This window comes from Lissotriton vulgaris, chromosome 8 (assembly GCF_964263255.1).
Source record: "Lissotriton vulgaris chromosome 8, aLisVul1.2, whole genome shotgun sequence".
In the NCBI taxonomy this organism is placed as follows: Eukaryota; Metazoa; Chordata; class Amphibia; order Caudata; family Salamandridae; genus Lissotriton; species Lissotriton vulgaris.
The window spans coordinates 1,556,364,326-1,556,385,049 of NC_141696.1; the positions used below are offsets into that span (position 1 = coordinate 1,556,364,326).

The window sequence follows — 20,724 nt, forward strand, 5'->3', positions numbered from 1 at the left end:
GAGAGGAAGGGAGAGTGAGAGGGAGGGAGTGAGACAGTCAGAGTGAGTGAGACAGAGGGAGAGAGAGGGAGTGATAGGGAGTGAGAGAGAGTGAGAGAGAGTGAGATGGTCAGAGTGAGTGAGACAGAGGGAGAGAGGGAGGGAGAGCTAGAGAGAGGGAGGGAGACCGAGAGAGAAAGAGAGAGAAAGAGAGAGAGAGAGAGAGAGAGAGAGAGAGAGAGAGAGAGAGAGAGAGAGAGAGAGAGAGAGAGAGAGAGAGAGAGAGAGAGAGAGAGAGAGAGAGAGAGAGAGAGAGAGAGAGAGAGATATGTGTATGCCGGGTCTGGTGGCTCAGTGGACGAAGGCGTCCGCTGCAGGGACCTGTGATCAACCTCATGGTCAGTTTTTTTTGTTGCTCTAGCCTGCCCCCTCCCCCACCGGTGCGGCCCTTGGACACAAACCGAACTGTAAATTTTGCCCCCGAGAGAAAGGTTGTGAGTACCCATGATCTAAAGCAACAGTAAAAATAGCCGAATTACAATGAGTGGGGATAAGATGCTGCTAGCTACCTATTCATTGGTCTATTTATAAATCTGAGGTAAAAAAGTGCAATCATTTTCTGAAAGATCAAACTTAGGAACAGCTTCTTCAAGCCAGCTGTCTAACCAACAGTTATTTATTTTGGGAGATTGTGAACTGCCTAATATTTTCGCATCTAGATCATGGAACTGCTTGCTCTCATATTGCGCCCGAAAGCATCTCCTACACCGGGTTTGTGCACAAACAATGAGTGTTTAAACCTGTACCTTATTATCAAGTGTACAGTAGTCAAATTAGGATCTATTCATATGACCCATATGAACCATACCTCAGCCTTTGACAGAGTAAAATTATGGAACATCTTAGAGACGTGAGAAGTAGACATGGATATCGTCTATCTTCTGGAAAGGATTTTATTATTGAATTGTATTTATTTCCATTGTGCAGGAAAGTGTTCCATTCTAGACAGTCTTTTGCCCACTCTCAGGGGCAGATGGAGTAAAGGCCCACGATCTGCCCACCCCCCGCCCCCCATTCCCTGGAGGGGTGGGGGGCAGAAAGCTGACTAGGCATCAGGATTTTTTTTTAAATAGAGCAGTGTGGGAAACCCAGAATGGGCATGCCCATGCTCCCACCCTTAATAAAAGGGCAAACAGCCTTTCCGCTCCCTATCTAAGGGGAGGGGGTGGGGGAGCAAAGCACACCAGGGATTTATTTTTTAAATAAGAATAGAGAACTGGGGGATGCCCACAATGGGTATGGGCAAGCCTCCTCCCCTAATAAAGGGTTAAACAGTCTTTCTATCTCCCTGGAGGGTCAGATGGGGTGTAATTGCCCAGATCTGCCCTTTAAGGGGGCAGAAAGCACACTAAACACCAGGGAATTATCCTGTTAAAAAAAAAAGAAGAAGAGGGGTGCAGGCTGCCCACCATGGGCTGGGCCAAGCCCTCACCACAAATAAATTGGGACAAAGTTTTTCAGTACCCTTGGTATGACCCCTATGGGGGAAGAAAGGCCACTAGACTGAGGACATTTAAAAACAAAAAAGAGGGGTGGAGCGGCCCACCATGTGCATGGTTACGTCACCACCCCAATTGAAGGGGACAACAGTCTTTCTGCCCCCGCCGGGCGCAGATAGGGTAATTAATCCGATCTGCCTCACTTGAGGGCAGAATGCCTGCTGTATGTCAGCATATATATTTTTTTATACAATAATGCGGTGGGTCTTTCCCATCTTAACATCAGGCCCCACCTTCACCCCTAAAACCTCAACGGTCTTTCTGCTCCCCTGTGGACTAAAGCATCCCACCTCAATGGGAAGCGAGAGGACAATTGATTCTTTTGGACGCTGTTTTTACACATGGGCCAGGAGAGTGTGGCTAACTCCCAGTATCATCCCACTTGCAATGGTGAACGGCTGCAACTTTTGGGCTAGGGTAGTCTGCTACCTGGAAAAAACTACCCAGACAGTTCTAAAAACAAGATATCTGGAGAAGACCAGGGTGGTGTGCTACGCAAGCACCCCACACCATTTTCTTCCCCACAATGCCCTGTGAACATCAAGCATGGACTAAAAAATCACATATTTTCCTCACATTTCTATGACAGAAACTTCTGGAATCTGTGGGGAGCCACAAATGTCCTACCACACAGCATTCCACCAAGTCTCCCAATAAAAATGGTACCTCACTTGTGTGGGTGGGCCAAGAGACCTTGACACTAAAGGTCCTATAGTGCTAAGTAGAGAGATCAGTAATAGGGGTAGCTGCGGGATTTGTAACCATGCTCGGCTGCCACCCATGGAAACCTACCAACCACAGACATTTTTGAAAAGTAGACAACCAGGGGTTTCCAGGGTGGTGTGCCTTGTCTAAATCCTGTGAGGTTTTCTTACCAGCAATGCCCTGCAAACCTCAAACTTTGCCTGAAATCACGTATTAACCTTACATTTCTATGATGAAAACTTTTGTACACCCTCAAGAATCCACAAACTTCCTACAACCCAGCTGTGCACCACTTCTGCCAATAAAAACGATGCACCACTTGTGTGGTTGGGTCTAGTGCCAGCAACAGGAACGGATTAAACTGAGGTCAATAGGAGTCTCGATGCAAGGGTTCCCATTAACCTTGGTTTGATCTATTCCTGTCGAGGGCATTAGGTCCAGCCACACAAATGGGGCAGTGTTTTTAGCTGCACAAGTGAGGTAATGATGGGTGGTAGGAATGTTGTTGATTTATGCAGATTACAGAAGTTTCCAGTACAGAAATGTAAGAAAAATGTGATTTCTGCCAAAGTTTGAGGTTTGCAGGGCATTGTGGGTAAAAACACCTCATGGGATCCACGCAAGTCACCCCATACTGGATTCCTCTGTTTGTCTATTTTTTAAAAAGTGCAGGTTTGCTAGGTTTCCCTAGGTACAAGCTGAGCATAGGGCCCAAAATCCAGTGCTACCTACTTTGCAAAAATAGGGTCAGTTTTGATTGGAAAAATGTGAAGTGTCCATGTTGTGTTTTGGACTGTTTCCTGTCGTGGGCAATAGGCCTACCCACACAAGTGAGGTGCCATTTTTATCAGGCGACTTGGGGGAATACGAGGTAGAAGAACGTTTGTGGCTCACCACAGAATTCCAGAACCTTTCATCACAGAAATGTGAGAAAAATGTATTATTTAAGTCAAAGTGTGAGGCTTGCAAGGGATTCTGGTTAATAAAACCTGGTGAAAGCCACACAAGTCAGCCCACCCTGGATACCCCTAGGTGTCTGGAATTACATACCGTAATGGTTTGCTAGGTTTCCCTAGCTCTAAATACTACAGCTACCCACTTTGCACAAAAAAGGGTCAGTTTTGAGGGGAAAATGTATTGCATTCATGTTGTGTTTTGGCCCATTCCCGGTTGCATGCACCACGCCTACCCACACAAATGAGGCATCATTTTTATTGAAAGACTTTTGGGAGAACAGAAAAGTCGAACTGTTGTTATTACCAATTCAATTTCGCTGCATTAGTGCCTTTTAAATGTAACCCAGTGTATAAGAAAGAAGACATTTTGAAAAATACCCCCTAAATTATATGCTAGCACGTGTACCCACAAATTCAGAGATGTACAAATAACCACTGCTCCTAAATTCCATATCTTGGGTCCATTTCGAAAATACATAGGTTTCCTTGATAGCCATTTTTTACTCTATGCATTTCACTAGATGAATTGGTCTATACTTGTACAGTGCAGCTCAGCTGTTGGCTCTGTGTACTTTGGGTTCTTGGAGAACCTAAAACCCCTATATATCCACGCAATCAGAAGGGTCTAGCAGATGTCAATAGGATCATGACTGCCTTACAGATTGTGGCCGATTATTGTAAAAGGGTGATACAAACTTTTTTACAAGCTCCATCCTTTTTCAAATATGGAAGTGGTGAAAGTTGTCTACAGGGTGAAAGAAATGGCTGAACCAACAGAATTTTTTTAAGAGATTGGACACAAACAAGGAATCTGCAGTTACAGTATCCACCAGAAAGAGCGTTACTGATGTAGGTAAAACTGTCTTCTGACAGATGCATCCAACCACAGATTCCCCGTATTGTTCATAGATACCCAAGCAGTACCTCCCCAGGTGGTGGGTCAGTGGATTGCATCAGTCCAGGAAATCCTGTACGGCAGACTGGGCAAAATGCCCATCATGCTGGATATGCAGGCAGTAGTGCTTTGTAAGATGCTGGATATGCAGGCAGTAGTGCTTTGTAAGCATATGAACTGATGGCCATGTTGCAGCCTGGCAGATGTCGAAGACTGGAACACCGGGCACCAGCACAGTGGTAGCAGCCTTTGTTCTGGTAGAATGTGCATGTGAACCTTCTGGCTACTTCTTGGCCAGCCTATACAAGATCTAGGTGCTCCAGATAATCTGTCTGGAGATGTTGCTTTTCTGTATTGATTTCCCCTTTTTCGCCACAAAGAAGCCCAGAAAGTGCTGATCATCCACCCAATTTCCCATTGTGCGATCGATGTAGAAGCTCAGGGCCCTCGTGGGCTTGAGAGAATTAAAAAATATATATTTTATTGCAAGTAAAACAAACAATCATACAGTGATAGTAATAATAACATTGTGTGGCAGCAAGAGATATGCATGCAGTAACCATCTCCAATCTGTTTTGGGAACCCTTAGTCCCTCTTCCCATTCCCCTCACAATTCACTAAGTGGCATAAAAATTCAGATGTTCAAGACAGAGCACAGCTCTATTGGAACATTCAGATGGAGTGCATATTCCACCGATAATCATTCCATTTTTCCCATATTTTGTCCATTTGTTAGGGCAGCTCCTGCTTTCAGAGACTTCTCTCTCCGCCAGCATGCACCAATCCATGTCTCGCTTCCAATCATATAGTTGTGATGCTTTCTCCACCCTCCACATTCACACAATATTGTGTTTAACTACCATCAACTCCAGAGAGATCCAAATCTGGTCCATGCGGGCAAGGTCAGCTGCCTCCCAAACATTTAGTAGACATCACTTTGCGGACATCTCTATGTTTCTCCAACAAATATTTAGATAGGTGACCACTAATTTCTAATAACTTTGAAGCACCTGACAACTCCATATCATGTGGAAGTACGTCCCTACCTGGCCACACTGCTTAGGGCACAGGGCGGACATGGCCAAACCTATTTTCACCAAAGTTGTACATGCATTGTAACATATGTCTATAATTTTTAGTGGCACTAAACAAAACCGTGATCATATGGCCACCTCCCTGGGGGACGCCAGGGCCTCCGGCAATTCATCTCCGTTCAAAACACCAAGACCTTGTTCCCAATGATAACGTACACTAGCCAAGGGATGAGGCGAGTTGTTTATTAGTCAAGGGAAGTCACTTTTTTAGGCATGTGTTCAGCTATCAATCTACCCTCTAGCACGCTCCCCTTGGCAGCACCTTCTGCATGGCGTGGTGTATTTGGAGAGATCAGTAGGTTTCAGTAGGTGCTAAATGGTATTCACTTTGGAGGTCAGAGAATGAAATTATCTCACCCAGTGTCCACACATCTCTCACCATGGGCAGGCCAATTTGGTCCCACTTATCAAAGCCCTGTTGCGTAGCGAGAGTGCCCAGATGTACAGTGTCCATAAGGGAGTGGCATTTGTGATCTTGCCTCGCCACCCCAAATCACTGATTGTTGTGTGCCAGAAGGTAAGCGTGACAGCGGTCCGGTTAGGAAAGGACGCGATATGTGTTTCCCCACAGAGAGCTCTGGGATTGCCAGACTTTCCTATTCATCTGGTAGGGCCATTCTTTCTCAGGGAAATGGGCCCAGTGGTTAATGGTAACAAACTGCGTCGCCCAATAATATTTTTGCATGTCGGACAGAGCAATCTTGTCATCAAATCAACTCCTGACGAGTTTCTTACCAGCCATTCATGCGTGACCGCCATTCCAGAGAAATGTACGGATTTTACTTAGGATAGCCTGAAAATATTATTTCGGGACTGAATAGGGTGTGTTCTGAAGTGCATATAGAAAACAGGACAGTGCCATCATTTTAAATAAAGTGGATTTACCCAAAAGTGACAGAGGCAATGCTCTCCAATGGCTGACACTGGGCCAGCGGGCAAGCGACGGCTCCAGGTTGTAAGTGTGGAAAGTGACTGGGTCTCTGGTAATTTACACCCCCAGTAGCGAAAACCCTTTTGCGACAATATGAGCCTCACAATCATCGGGTAAGCACGGCCATGAAGGAGATAAATCAGGGACTTACTCCAGTTAATAATATAACCGGAAACCGGCGGAACAGTGCAAATAAGTGCATTATTCTGTCAAGAGTAAATGTCGGGTCTGCGAAATATAGTAAAATGTCATCAAAATAGAGGATCTTATCCTCATGTTCAGCAGTCCATCTCAGCCCTCTAACAAGAGGGTCAGACCGTATCCATATAGCTAGTGGCTCAAACTCCAGGGCAAAGAGCAAGGGTGAGAGTGGACATCCCTGTTTCGTGCCTTGTGTGAGTTGAAACATCGAAGACTTGCCTTCATTGACCTGGACCGGAGCTAGAGGTTCAGTATAAAGCATTCTCACCCGTGACATGAAGTGAGGACCAAAACCCAGTCCAGTCAGTACCTAAAAAAGGAAAGGCCACGCGACCATATCAAAGACCATTCGTGCATCAAGCGAAACCACTAGGACATCCTCCTGGATCATAGCTGTGCGACCCAGGATGCCGTGCAGGCGTCGTAAGTTAAGTGATCTGTTTCTCCCTCGTATGAAGCTGGATTGATTCGGATGAACTAGTGTCTGAATTTCCTGTACCAGTCAAGAAGCCAATAAGTTTGCTAAAATCTTGACCTCTACGTTTAACAATAAAATAGGTTGGTATGAGCCCCAATTTTCTGGCGACTTGCCCTCCTTAGTTATGACCACTATACCAGCTAACCTCTGGTCCCTTGGCAAAATGCCAGCCTCATGGCTTTCTTGGTACATTCACAGGAGGTGGGGAGTAACTTTTGAAGCTACGAGTTTGAAAAGGTCAATAGGAAGACCGTTGGGGCTCACTTCTTTACCGGGGTCAAGTCATTGTCCGTTTACTCCTCCTCAAGCAGTGCCTTATCTGACTGCGAAAGGGTTGGTAGTGGGAGGTACAGCAGTAGTTTGCAGGAGTCCTTAGTCATAGCTGTAAAAGTCAGGGAGTACCGGCAATTATGTTAGGCCACAAAGGTGTTGGCTATTCCTTGCCTATTTCTAATTCAATCTCCCCCTTCACCCTGTATTTCAAGCACCCACCGGTTCACCTCGTCCCTTTTATCAACCTTGTAGAGATTATATTCTGTTGCACGATGGTTGGCTTTAGCGGCTTTCATTGCGATGCTTCAATAATGGTCTCTGTTTTAAGGTTAAAGTATGGTGTAAGTCTCCCCGAGTAGTGTCAAGGAGTCAGGACCCCAGCTCCTGGATCTCCCGTTCAAGCCTTTCCAGGCAGACCCTTTTTTTGTGTTCTGCGATTATTGAAAGGCCGTATGACTGTTTTGCATCCCTCCCATACAGTCAGCGATTAAGTCAGTGCACCCTGATTTGCGACAAAGTAGTTCACAATAGTTTCATCGGAGGCCGGCATGAATGAGGGGTATTTTGAGAACCAAGGACAATTTGTTGACCATCACTGCGGGCAAGTAGGCCGTAGACCACCCAAACAGGAGACCTGATCAGCGATGCCTCTATGGAGGGAGGGAGCTGATGGGAAAAGGTGGGTATGTAGTAGATACGTGAAAGACTGCCATGAGCTTCCAAGTGGAATGTGTACAGTTTTGATGTGGGGGTGTATGAACACCATGTATCAATAAGGCCGAGTGCTGTCATAGAACCTGACAGTGGGCCATGGGGAGACCTGGGTTGATGAGAGGGCCAGTGGTCATTGCTGTCGCACAGAGCAGTGTTGAACGCACCGCCAAGCAGGAAATCACTGTCTGGGAACTGTAGGAAGGTTTTGTTTAGTTCAGAGAAAGATGCATTATAGAGTATTGGGGGTATATATATTTGTGACGAGGAGGGTCAGATCACAGACAGAACGGACTTACCTAATGACTGGAAGGGTACGAACGACTCCCTCTCCCCTCTCTTTCCTCAGCACCTGAAAGCCTGGAAGGACTCGGATTGGCAACCGCCTTACGGAGAGGACAAGAAAGGACCGTGTTTCTTTAATTGGGCCGAGTTCTCCCTAAGCCCCGCCCCCACGGATGACGCCGAAGACGCGGGACGCCCAAAAGCAGGAAGTAGATGGAGTCCGGTGTGTTCGAACACCGGAGGAGCTGCACTGTTTGCGAGACCGGAGAATCCTGCCGAGACAGAGGGAACCGGAGGAGAGACGAGCGGAGAACAAGCCCAGCAACCACAGGAACCAGGAGGCCAACGTCCCTGCGGATCGCTGCACAGGTACGATCTCGTATCTCGGGTTGGGCGGGTAAAAAGAGAAGCACAAAGCAGTAATTGCCTTGAGACCGGAGTCCCCGAATCCCTGCCCTGAGCACCACCGTCACTGAGGGCCAGATGTATCAAAGGGTTTTACCCATTCTGTGTCTATTGGAAAATGTGTTCATACATATGGCCCCTAGTGTTTTCTTGGAGTGTGCACTGTGTGTCTCCTCACCTCCCTTCCCTATCACGTCTCACTACTGGACACCAGACTGAACCCAGTCTCTTTCTTTATTTTTCTTGCACGCTGGATCATCGCAGGTGCTTTACAATGGACGGCGTCAAACCGGACTGGAAAAGACGAGGAAAGACTTCCGCCAAAGTTCGTGCTTCGCCCGAAAAGGACTCAGACCTGCCCCATCCTTATTACAGACTAAGACCTAGAAAAAAAATGTGTATTAAGGCCAATAAAGTCCAGCTTAACACAATCAAGTCTCCCTGCGTCTGCCTCTACCCCACTACAAATGGTGGAGATTGCGCGCAGTAGTCTGATAGCCATCTGTACGCCAAAGATGGAGGCCTTAATACAACACCTGGTGCAGGGTCAGGAGCAGCTCTGATGGGCCGTAGAACAGCAATTAACTTCAGCCCAAGCTGATAGAGACACCTTCAAGAACACCATTTCAGCACAAATAGAGGGGTTACACAAAATGGTGGACCAGCCCTCCCCGCACACCGTGAACAGAGAAACCCTCGCCCCGGGCCCTCTGGGATCTCCTTGCAAAAATACGTGTCAGGGGAGGACCCCGACGCCGTATTTCTCAATTTTGAGCGGGCTGTCCTAGCCTGCGTTGGCCTGTGGAAAAATTGCTGTTTTTTCTGGCCCCTACGGTAACCGGAGAGGTTCAAGCCGCCTATCAGGTGGCCAATGCTACAGGAAACACCCCCTATGCCAACATAATGACCGTAATATTGGACCATCTCGGGCTTGATGCAGAAGCATACCGGGTGAAGTTCAGAAAACAGAAGGGAATGCCTAGAGAGAACCCGTTTCAAAATGGGAGCAGACAAGTTGCTCACCCCGGCCACCAGTTCCAAAGAAGAGATAATGGATAAAATGTATCTCGAGCAGTATTTAGAGGCATTACCTTATAATACCCAAAAATGGTTACGTCAGCATTCCCATCGGACCACAGCTCAAGCCATAGAGATGGCCTCTACATACTCCCGGGCACAACCCCGACAGTATGGATGGGAACTCGAAAAACCAAATCGACCACTGGCAATCAAGTATGAGAAAAAGCCTCGCCTGAGCCTTGAGACGGCCAAACCACGACCCTACAAACCAGAGATACCCAGCTTCAAAGGACCCCAATGTTTTGAATGTGGGGCATGGGGACACATTGCTAGGATGTGTCCTCAAAGAAAACCTGCCGAAGAGCCTATGGAGGTGGGATACGTCCCCAAGTCCGTTCTTTACTCCGCTGAGATATAAAGCGCATACCACGCCAGTGTACGGGTGAATGGGAAAAAGGTCAACGCCCTCCTTGACTCGGGTTGCAGGCAGTCTGTTATACAGGGGGGGTGATAAAGCCCATTCAGGTGATCCCAGACACCTTGGTCTATATTCAATGTGTTCATGGGGATGTCAGGCCCTATCCAGTAGCTACCATACCCCTAGACCTATCCGAGGGTGGCATACATGTTATAAGGGTGGTAGTGTTGGATACTCTACCAGAAGATCTAATTATAGGGACCGATAACCCCAAGTTCCTGGACCTCTGCATACCCTGAAGGGCCATTCTCCCAAAGAACCCCTAGAACAGAAAAGCAACAACCCTAGTCCAGCCCTCATAACTCCAGAGCCATGGACTGCAGATAAAAGCTTTAAGGTCTCCCAAGCTAATGACTCCACATTATATAACGTATGGAAACAGGCTCATAGCGCACAGGACAGACCTAACCCAGCGTTTCCCCGCTTTCTTATCAAGGACGGATTACTATATCGTCAGGGGGATAAGGAGAACCCGCTTCAACTACTGGTACCCATCACTTTTAGGAAGCAAATATTGTTCTTTTCGCATTCACACCTATTAGTGGGTCATATCAGAAGTGAAAAGACCTCTCAGAATATACTAAGGCATTTTTTTGGGCCAGGGAACTATAAGGACATTAAAAACTACTGTCAGGCTTGTGACATTGTCAGAAGAAAAATACTCACTGTCTCCCAGCAGTGCCCTTACAACCTCTTTCGATTATAGGAACGCCCTTCAAGAGAGTAGGGATGGATCTAGTAGGACCCCTACCCAAAACAAGTCGGGGGAATCAATACTCGTGATAGTGGACTACGCCACAAGATTTCCCGAAGCTTTTCCCCTGAAAGCCCCTACCTCACGTGTAATCTCTGAGAAATTCATTGAGCTGTTCTCCCGAGTAGGGTTCCCAAAGGAGATCCTGGCAGATCAGGGCACCCCTTTTGTATCAAGATTGATGAAAAAGGTTTGCAAGCTTTTGGATCTTAGGCATATTAGGACTTTAGTCTACCACCCCCAAACGGACGGCCTCGTCGAGCGCTATAATGGGACCCTCAAATCGACGCTGAAAAAGATGCTTAAGGTAAATGGTAGAGAGTGGGATTAGATGTTACCTCTGGCTTTATATGTCATCAGAGGCCAGACTCAGAGCAGCCTCGGCTGTTCATCTTTTGAGATGCTTTATGGACGCCAACCCAGAACTCTACTAGAGATGACCAAAGAAGCCTGGGAGAAGGAAGAAGCAGAGGAAGAACGCGGCATGCTGGAATATACCCTAGGAAACGTGAGGGAGTTAGCCTATTCTAATTTGGAAAAGAACCAAGAGAAACAAAGAACTTGCTACGACAAAGGGAAAAAGTGGAGATGGCTCGTAGTCAATGACTGGGTCTTGGTGTTACTACACTCATCGACCAAGAAGTTCCAAGCGGAATGGATGGGGCCCTATAAGGTCGCCGGGACCATAGGCAAGACCAGTTACAATATCCAGACAACCCCCCGAAAAACCCAAATCGACCACATCAACATGTTAAAAAAATAGATTGGACCACCCCCGAAAAATGCACATCTCACACTCCCAACCCATTCCTCTTCTCCCTCTACCATGGAACAATTGGTAATAAACGAGGAACTCAGAGACCAAGAGAAAGAAGGCCTACAGAAATCCCTGTCACCATTCTCCTCCCTGTTGTCTGACATACCTGGAAAAACAAGCTTAATAGAACATCGAATTGATACATCCCCTGGGGCTATCATCAAACAACGACCATATAGGATTTCCGCGGCCAAAAGGCTGGCGATCCAAAAAGAAGTGCAGGAAATGTTGCGGCTTGGGGTGATAGGACGGTCAAAGAGCGAATGGTCCTCACCAATAGTGACAGTACCAAAACCCGATGGAAGCACAAGATTCTGCATGGACTTGCGCTCTAAACGAGATCTCCTCTTTCAACCCATCCCAAGGATCGACGAACGCATAGAGAAACTAGGAGAAGCAAAATACATTACCACCTTGGACTTGACCAAAGGATATTGGCAAGTACCGCTACGCGAGGAGGACCGCAAGAAGACCGCATTCGCTACTCCAGATAATTTGTTCGAGTTTAACATCCTTCCCTTTGGCTTACACGGAGCCCCGGCAACTTTTCAGCATCTCATGAATGAGGTACTGAGGGAGTACCAAACCTTCACGTCCGCTTACCTGGATGATATCATAATATTCAGCCCCAGCTGGGAAAGTCACCTCCGGCACCTGGCGATCATACTAGGGGCCCTACAGAAGGCATGCCTACACGTAAATTCAAAAAAATACCTTGGGTAAGTGTTGGGACATGGAGTAATCGAACTCCAAATAGAAAAGGTCAGAGCGATAGCAGAGACCCCTTTTCCCAGCAATAAGAAGGAAATTAGAGCGTTCCTAAGCTAATAGGATATTACCGCCGATTCATTCCCCAGTTTTTGAAGGTAGCTACACCCCTAACAGACACAATCAAACAAGAGGCAAACTCCAAACCTTTCTCCATCCCACCCCCTGCATGTGGAAGGCCTTTAATGCCTTAAAGAGGGTAATAACCACCAATCCTGTACTATCCTCACCGGATTTCTCCCAACCTTTCATTCTCCACACTGATGCTTCGATTAGGGGGTGGGAGGGGTTTTATCCCAACTGTCACCAGACTGTATAGAGCATCCCATCCTCTACATTAGCAGAAAGCTGTTTCCCTAAGAGCTAAAATACCCCACAATCGAGAAAGAGTGCCTTGCAATAAAGTGGGCTACGGATAAACTAAGATACTATCTCAAGGGCCACCCATTCACCCTATACACGTACCACGCACCCCTCCAGTGGATGAGTCGGAACATCGCTCATAATCCCAGAGTCCTTCGATGGTTTTTATCCCTCCAACCTTTCTCCTTTAAAGTGAGACATCGAAAAGGCGCGGAGAATGGCAGTGTGGACTGCCTCTCTAGATTCCCTCTCCCCAATCGGGAGAATCTGGGGGGGGGGGGGGGCGGGGGTGGTGTGTGATGAGGAGAGTCGGATCACAGATAGAACTGACTTACCTAATGACTGGAATGGTACAAACGACTCCCTCTCCCTCTCTTTCCTCAGCACCCGGAAGCCTAGAAGGACTTGGATTGGCAACCGCCTTACGAAGAGGACGAGAAAGGACTGTTTCTTTAATTGGGCCAAGTTCTCCCTAAACCCCGCCCCCACGGAAGACGCGGGACGCCCAAAAGCAGGAAGTAGATGGAGTCCGGTGTGTTTGAACACCGGAGGAGCTGCACTGTTCGCTAGACCGGAGAATCCTGCCGAGACAGAGGGAACCGGAGGAGAGACGAGCGGAGAACAAGCCCTGCGAAAACAGGAGGCCAACGTCCCTGCGGATCGCCCCGCCGCGCTTCTGGAGAAGCGTGGCTTGGACAGGTACGATCTCGAATCTCGCGTTGGGCAGGTAAAAATGGAAGCACAAAGCAGTGCCTTGAACCGGTGTCCCCGAATCCCTGCTCTGAGCACCACCGTCACCTAGTGTTTTCTTGGAGTGTGCACTGTGTGTCTCCTCACCTCCCTTCCCTCTCACGTCTCACTATTGGACACCAGACTGAATCCAGTCTCTTTCTTTTTCTTGCATGCTGGATCATCGCGGGTCCTTTATAACGGACGGCGTCAAACCGGACTGGAAAAGACGGGGTAAGACTTCCGCCAAATTTCGCGCCTCACCCGAAAAGTACTCAGACCTGCCCCTTCCTTATTACAGACTAGGACCTAGAAAAAAATGTGAATTAAGGCCAATATAATCCAGCTTAACACTATCAAGTCTCCCTGCGTCTTTTTCTTCCCCGCTACAATAGTGAAACAATATTGAGTGATTTTCCCTCCCGCTGCCCCGAAAGGGCCACCTTTCTCCCATACGCGTCTGGCCAAGTGTTACGTATGATAAAGGGCAATGACTTTCACAGGAGGATACGAACCCCTCTGGAGCCAGTGGTATAACCAGCGTGTGCTACCATTTTGTATTCACATTTGTCTAAGGAACGATATGTATTTCCCTGTAGATGTGTCTCATGAAGGAGGACTACGTCTGATGAATGTCTCTTGAGGAATTGTGATACTACTCGCAGTTTAATTTTATCTCCTAACCCATGAACATTCCATGAGTGGATTTTGAAGCTAGGAACCACTACATTATCACCCACGGAAGACTGCTGTAAGGGGGCAGCAGATGGGTATGGAACCCAAGGCCAACCGAGAAGCCCTGGCTGCCCTGGTCAATAGAAAGATGAATAGAGGGATTACCTATACGTTATTCGCAACCGAGTCCAGAGTAGTTTAGGTTGCTCTTTCTCCGAAATACTGTTCGTGAGGAAACTCTGAACTCTTGGAAAGGACTCTGGATGCCCGAAAAGAAACCTCAGAGAATAACATAACACTTTAGGTATATACCCAGAAAAGAGGAATAGAAGATCAGGGCAATACATGAACAGGTAAAATAACCCACATTTATCTATCACCTCTGTCTGTTCTGTCTGAGCTACCCAGTCCTCCAGGCTGAAGCCCCTGAATGAAGAAGCAGCAAATCTGTCACAAGAGGTTTTCGAAGGAGGAAGGCCAACACAAGCCAAGAGAAAATACTCATTAAACTGAAAGCCTGAGTTTCTTTTTCCTTTAACCAGAGTTGTCTGGCCTATAGTCTTCTGTCAGATACTACTTGTCTGCAATGACTCCTCGTAGTATGTGTGTGCTGCTCCGAAAAGGCAACCCAATATCACCCAGGAATCAGCAGTTAAGCAGATAAACACCCACCTTAACATTCCGCAGCAGAGTTTGCAATCCACAAAACAGACTGCACGCTGCACCAACCCTGCAGCCATTTATTGAGGGGTTTCAACCCAGAATCACTAGAGGTGGGGTGTGTAGAACCCCCCCCAACACCCTCTAGGAAAATGTAATGAGTCCAGGGCTAGACTAAACACTGAAAAGCATTCATTGTGGAAGCCAGGAGAGCGAGGATGTGGTCAAGATGTATTTATTTAAGATAACATATTGTGGGACGTTCTGCCAGCTGTCTGCTCACAGTGAATGAAAGTGATCCTGGGACAGAAGATAAATAGCTTAATTAGCATAATACATTCGTCCCAGAATTCCGGCCTGGGTACAGACGTCTGTTTTGTCAAGTGATTATGGGTGAAAGGCTACAGCATGTGATTTAATCCTTGGTGTCACCTCAGTTATTTCTCTTTCTTTTGTGGCTTTTATGTTACCTCCCAGTAATGTTCTTTAGTTGAGCTGTGGGTGCATGTTGTGCTTTTCACAAGGATGTGGTGCAGTGATGAATATCGCAGGAAGAGTTCCAGACACATAAAATAAAATCAGGAGACACCACCCTTAACACATGCAGAATTGGGCTGTCTGCACTTTCACAAAATTGAAACTGGGAAAACTGACTATTGCTCACAGAATCCTGCTTACAGGGCCAGTCTGAAGATAACCTTTTTCTTCCTTTTAATAAAGGGCCTTGTTCTCGCGATAAAGGTGGGGGCAAGGAGACAAAATTGCAAAGGAAAAAGAAACAAAGCAGAAGCAAGGATAAAATAGACAGGAGAAATAAAGGGAAAGTGATACAAGTGTGAATAAAAGTAGAAGACAAGCTGGAAAACACAATTGGGGAGAACAGTGATACAAAGGAAGTGGAGAGGAATAGACTTTCCGATAGTTCTGAGTGTTTATGGGGGATAAGAGAACACTTACTTTTTATTTTAATCCGAGGGCAGTGGAGGTGGAGTGCACAGCTGGTCTCTAGAGGGAGGGAGTCTGTAGGACTGAAGCCTAAGGAACACAGAAGAAACAATTCAGTGAGATGTTTAAAGACGTGTTTAAAGACTAGCCACAATTCAAGGAATTCGCCAATATTGAATCATCATCTCCATACAATTTAGTGGACAAGATACGTCCAGACCTTTCAAACCTAGGACGAAGATTCAGTGGAAGGGAACTTTCATCCCACGCTTGTTTTGAGGATATTGGCAGCGACCTATTACCTCGAATAAAATTCCCTTGAAAGAAGAGTTGCTTTTATTCTTTCCTGGCAACATTCATGCTTAATGAGAGTCACATTATTGGTCTTGAAAAAGATGGTCTAATTGAAACTTCCATTGAAATGCGTTGACGCATCATTTCATAATTTGTGTATTGGCTTGAACTACAGATTCACAACAAGGAGTTCCAGCTTTTATTGTTTCCAATACGGATGTATGTCTTCTAATGACAAACTATACTGTCTTGTGCGTGTACTCTCTAGGATAGGTTGTATTGTTAGTTTACTGTATGTATCTCTCTTGTTTATATTCCTTTAATGAATTGTCGTTAGATGTTCTGTTAGTGTTTCTTATTGCTCGAGTGACATGATGCCCAGTTGTATCACACCAACACCTATTACGACTGAATTTCATCTGCACGATGGGGTTACTCCTGCAGCACCTCTCCTATGGAAATCAAGGTCTGATAAAAAGCAAGCCCCTAGGGGAGACTCCCACAGATGTGCAGTGGCCGTCCTATTATTGTTTACCTGTCATCTAATGCTCGGGGTACAGTGAGGCAGCCAGGCACTTAAGAGTAAGAATTGATAGGAAAAAATACAGACCTGAAAATAAGAAGGCCAACATCCTAATACAGAATCTACGACAGTATTTTTGTCTATGTTGGTGAGCACCCATGTTGCAGATGATGAAAGGTTGTACCCTCCCCAAAGATAGCATACTTTCATGACTGGGCACTTCCTACGCTCACATCCAACAGAGACCAGGCCAAAACCAGTAGGGATCCACTTGCAGGCATAGCACATATTTTCTCATACTTGGCCCTTACACTCATGCTCAGTTAAATACTTGCTCCGACATAGACTGGTCAGTTTCTGCCATACAGGTACAATACCAAAACAGTTATAACATAGGCAATACGTCAGTCACACATCCATACACCGGAATCCAAGGCATTAGTGTTCTGTGTCAAAACACTCTCCGTCCATAAGTGCTTTCTCATCCATATCACTCCCACAGAGAAGGGTACTATACTCTTTGAAAATGTGCTTTTGCACCTTGTTGGAGCTATCAAGCGCAGTATATGTGAAAACAGAACCCCACTCTGGGATAGATAAGACCAGGCCCTGCCCTGCCTGCACCTCTTGCTCCACACAACAGCAGGGTCTATCTGTGTACAGTGCGGGCGAGTGTAGAAGAGAAAGCAACAACTGGAGCAGAAGGGAGCCCCAGGCAGCTCTTCAGACTTCAGCAGCCCCTTCCCTCCACCCGAGGGAGCCGGGGGCCTCACTCTCTGCCCCCCGCCCGCCCGGGGGCCTCACTCTGTTCTCCCAGGCACCTCCTGTGACACCATGCTGAGAGGGAGGGGCTCACAGGGCCGAGGTGAGGGACAAAGAGGAGGAGAGGAGATAAGGGACAGAGAGAGGAGAGAATGGGAGAGGCTGCACAGGTGAGGTGGGAGGTCAGAGGTGAAGGGTCCTCATCCGGGGGGGGGGCATGCCTTGAAGGTGGGGGGGTATGAAGGGGCCGCAGCCCGGGAGGGGCCATGGCTTGAAGGGGGAGGGGCCGCAGCCAGGGGGGCCATGCCTTGAAGGGGGGGGGGGGGGGTTGGAGGGGCCGCAGCCCGGGGGGTGAAGGGTCCTCAGCCGGGGTGGAGGGGGAGGGGGCATTGCTTGAAGGGGGGGGGGATGAAGGGTCCTCAGCCCGGGAGGGGCCATGGCTTGAAGGGGGGTGGTCTGTAGACTCTACCTGCGCAGACACCTGCTCAGAGCCGTCTCCCCCTCGGTCTGGGACGGTGTAGATGACAATCCGAGGCCGGGGGTGACGTCCGGGGTCAGAGGGTGAAGGTCCCGCACAGACCGAGGATATTTCCACCCCTACCGCTGCTGGAGCCGAGGAAGATGCCGGAAGTGATTGCATTCACTGCTGGTGCTGTCTCTGCCCCCGCTGACCGGAAGATGAAATCCCGCGTCACAGAGCTGAGAATAACTGAAAGAGAGAACGGACTCAGCAGTAGCTCTGTCTGCAGTAACTCTGAGCGGCCTCGAGGCTGAAACCACCTGCGGCCGAAGGAGGAGAAGAGACAGAACCCCCCCCACCCCCCCTCCACCCGAAGGAGGAGAAGAGACCGAGGGGAGAGGTTGAGGGGGAGAGGTTAACACTCCCCAACACTGGAAAATAGGACTTTATTTATTGGACTTGGTCCGGATATAATGTGCAAAAACACAGAGGCTGAACGAAAAGATACAGTTTCTTCATTGTTTTAATATTTAGGTATTTGATTTTAAGTAGCATGCCGTAGGATTGCAATGTCAGACATCTGTAGGACATGGACAGCTCAGCTGGCATCAATAATGCATACAGTATGACATGCATGTTAAGCGTCCCCCTCAGCCCAGTAGCATGCAAATGACCATGCCACGCATGGGGCTCTGCAGTGCACGTCTTTATTCTACAGAGCGACACTAACTGCACGCACTGTCAAGTCAAGTCAAGTCAGAGAATTTATATAGCGCACTACATACCCAGAGGGTCTCAAGGCGCTAAGGAGGGGGGGGAGGATTACTTGTCAAATATCCACGTTTTAAGTTGTTTTCTGAAAGCTAGGTGGTTCTGGGTAAGGCGAAGGTGAGTGGGGAGTGAGTTCCATGTTTTAGCAGCCAGGTAAGAGAAGGATCTGCCTCCCATGGTGGTCTTGTTGATGCGAGGTACAGTGGCGAGGGCTTGGCTGGAGGAACGTAGTTGACGGGAGGGGGTGTAGAAGGACAGTCTTGAGTTGAGGCATTCTGGTCCGATGTCGTAGAGTGATTTGTGTGCGTGGGTTAGCAGTCGGAAAGTGATTCTCTTATTGACGGGTAGCCAGTGGAGGTCTTTCAGGTGACCAGAGATGTGTTCGTTGCGTGGGATGTCTAATATGATTCTGGCTGAGGCGTTTTGGATTCGTTGGAGTTTCTTTTGGAGTTTAGCGGTAGTGCCTGCGTAGAGGGTGTTTCCGTAGTCCAGTCGGCTCGTGACCTGAAACTATTATTAACCACACCCAAATGACTGTCATTTCTTACCGGGTCCTTCAGGAATCAGAAGGGACCTACAGCAGATACCCTCAAGACACTACATCTCCCAATTGTTAAATTAATAAAACGATTACATATATACATTATAGTTCCTCAATGACTCATCGAGGGGCTTGAACCAGCTGGCCAGATCTAGTCATTTGATATCAATGAGGCAGAAGAGAGTTCCCTGCATCGGGTACAGGTGATGCAGGGGCAGGTGTATTAGTGGGTCTCTTCAGACGCTCACTTCTAATATCTGGAGACAACGAACATCGAGGCAGGCACTTGAAGTGTAACTAGACTCGCGTGATAGACTTTCCAGGACATTGAGCAGTCACTATATGTCCTTTGCTCATCACTACCTCAAGGGATCAGTATCAAATGGAGCATCAGACTTGGGTTTCTGTTTTTGTTTGCCCAGGACTCGGTCTCCTTTCTTGAAAACCATTTCCAGAGCATATTTGCACTTATCAGCATAAGTCCTCATCCTGGACTTGTGCAAAGAATTTGTGGCACGGACCTCGTCAGCATCAGTCAACCTATGATTGGTCCATTGAAGCAATTTCATGCCAATGGCTCTAACAAACATAAAGGTGGCAGGACTTTCACCTGTTGTAGGTGTGAAGCTGTAGGAGCGAAGGGATGAGCACAAAACAAATCTGAAGTCCCTACCATCTAGTGCTGCTCGCTAAACTACTCTCTTTAGGGTGCCCATGAATTGTTCATCAACACTGTTTGCCTGTGGCCAGAGAGGTGTACTTTCCTGATGTTTAACACTCATGTTAGTGAGAAAGTCTTCAAACTCGACTAATGAAAGGTGGACCATTGTCAGACTACAGAAGGGAAGGTGCACCCCATGTTGCAAAACTGTCATTTAATGTCCCAATGACTTTCTCATGTGTGTTGGAGTACAGATCTTCCACAAGGGGAAATCATGAGTACTCATCAATGATTACCATGAGATGATGTCTTTTGTTGAGAGGTCCAAATAAATCATTGGCAAGCCTCTCCCACCCTTGCTTCGGAAGGGCAGACATGGTTAGAGGGTGTTGTGTTGTTTTGGGAGGTAAAACGTTACACAAATGTGAAGGCTCCAATTCTCTCTCAACTCTTTCATCCAGGCGAGAAAACCACACTAATTCTCAGAGAGCTCTCTTCGTGATGACAATGAATGAATGAATGAATGAGAAGTATTTATAAAGCGCATAGCTACTCAAAAAGAGTGTCCCGGCTCTGGAGAACCTCAACACTAGCCTGCCGCTGTTCTTAAAGGGTGGGGAACACGTAAGGTAAATGACAGAAGAGCCAGATTTTAAGCATCTTCCTATAGGTAAGTAAATCGGTCAACTGTCCGAGTGTCACCGGCAGGAGATTCCAGGCACTTGCAACCTGCACTTGGAAAGAGCGACTTCCTGTACGGGTGCGGCATATCTTGGGGACAGCAGCCAGATGCAGTGAAGATGACCTCAATGTTCTGCGGGGGTGTAGTGTATGACTCTCCTTCTGAGGTAATGTGCTTCAGTGCCCTGCAGTGCCTTAAAGGCCAGGACCAAGGCCTTAAGGTTAATTATTTTCCTCACGGGTAACCAGTGCAAGGTTTTCAGGAGAGGACAATGCCCAGTGACCCTTATGGATGAGTTCAATGACTTGTCTCAGATTCTCAGGAATGACAACTCTCTTACCCCGCAAGA

General features: G+C 47.4%; 1 protein-coding gene across 2 annotated transcripts in view; it reads right to left on the reverse strand.

Annotated features, from left to right (window-relative positions):
- LOC147700386 (uncharacterized) overlaps positions 1-20,724 on the reverse strand; it is a 61,431-nt gene that overhangs the window by 9,814 nt on the left and 30,893 nt on the right. Inside the window, exons 1-2 of one of the 2 annotated variants that reach the window (XM_086935756.1) lie at positions 17,730-17,926; positions 15,694-15,771 (exon numbers count right to left, since the gene is read on the reverse strand). The gene's annotated coding sequence lies outside the window, so the exon portion shown is untranslated. Of the gene's footprint in view, positions 1-15,693; positions 15,772-17,729; positions 17,927-20,724 lie in introns of those variants that run through there. The other variant, XM_086935757.1, reaches the window with a different exon arrangement.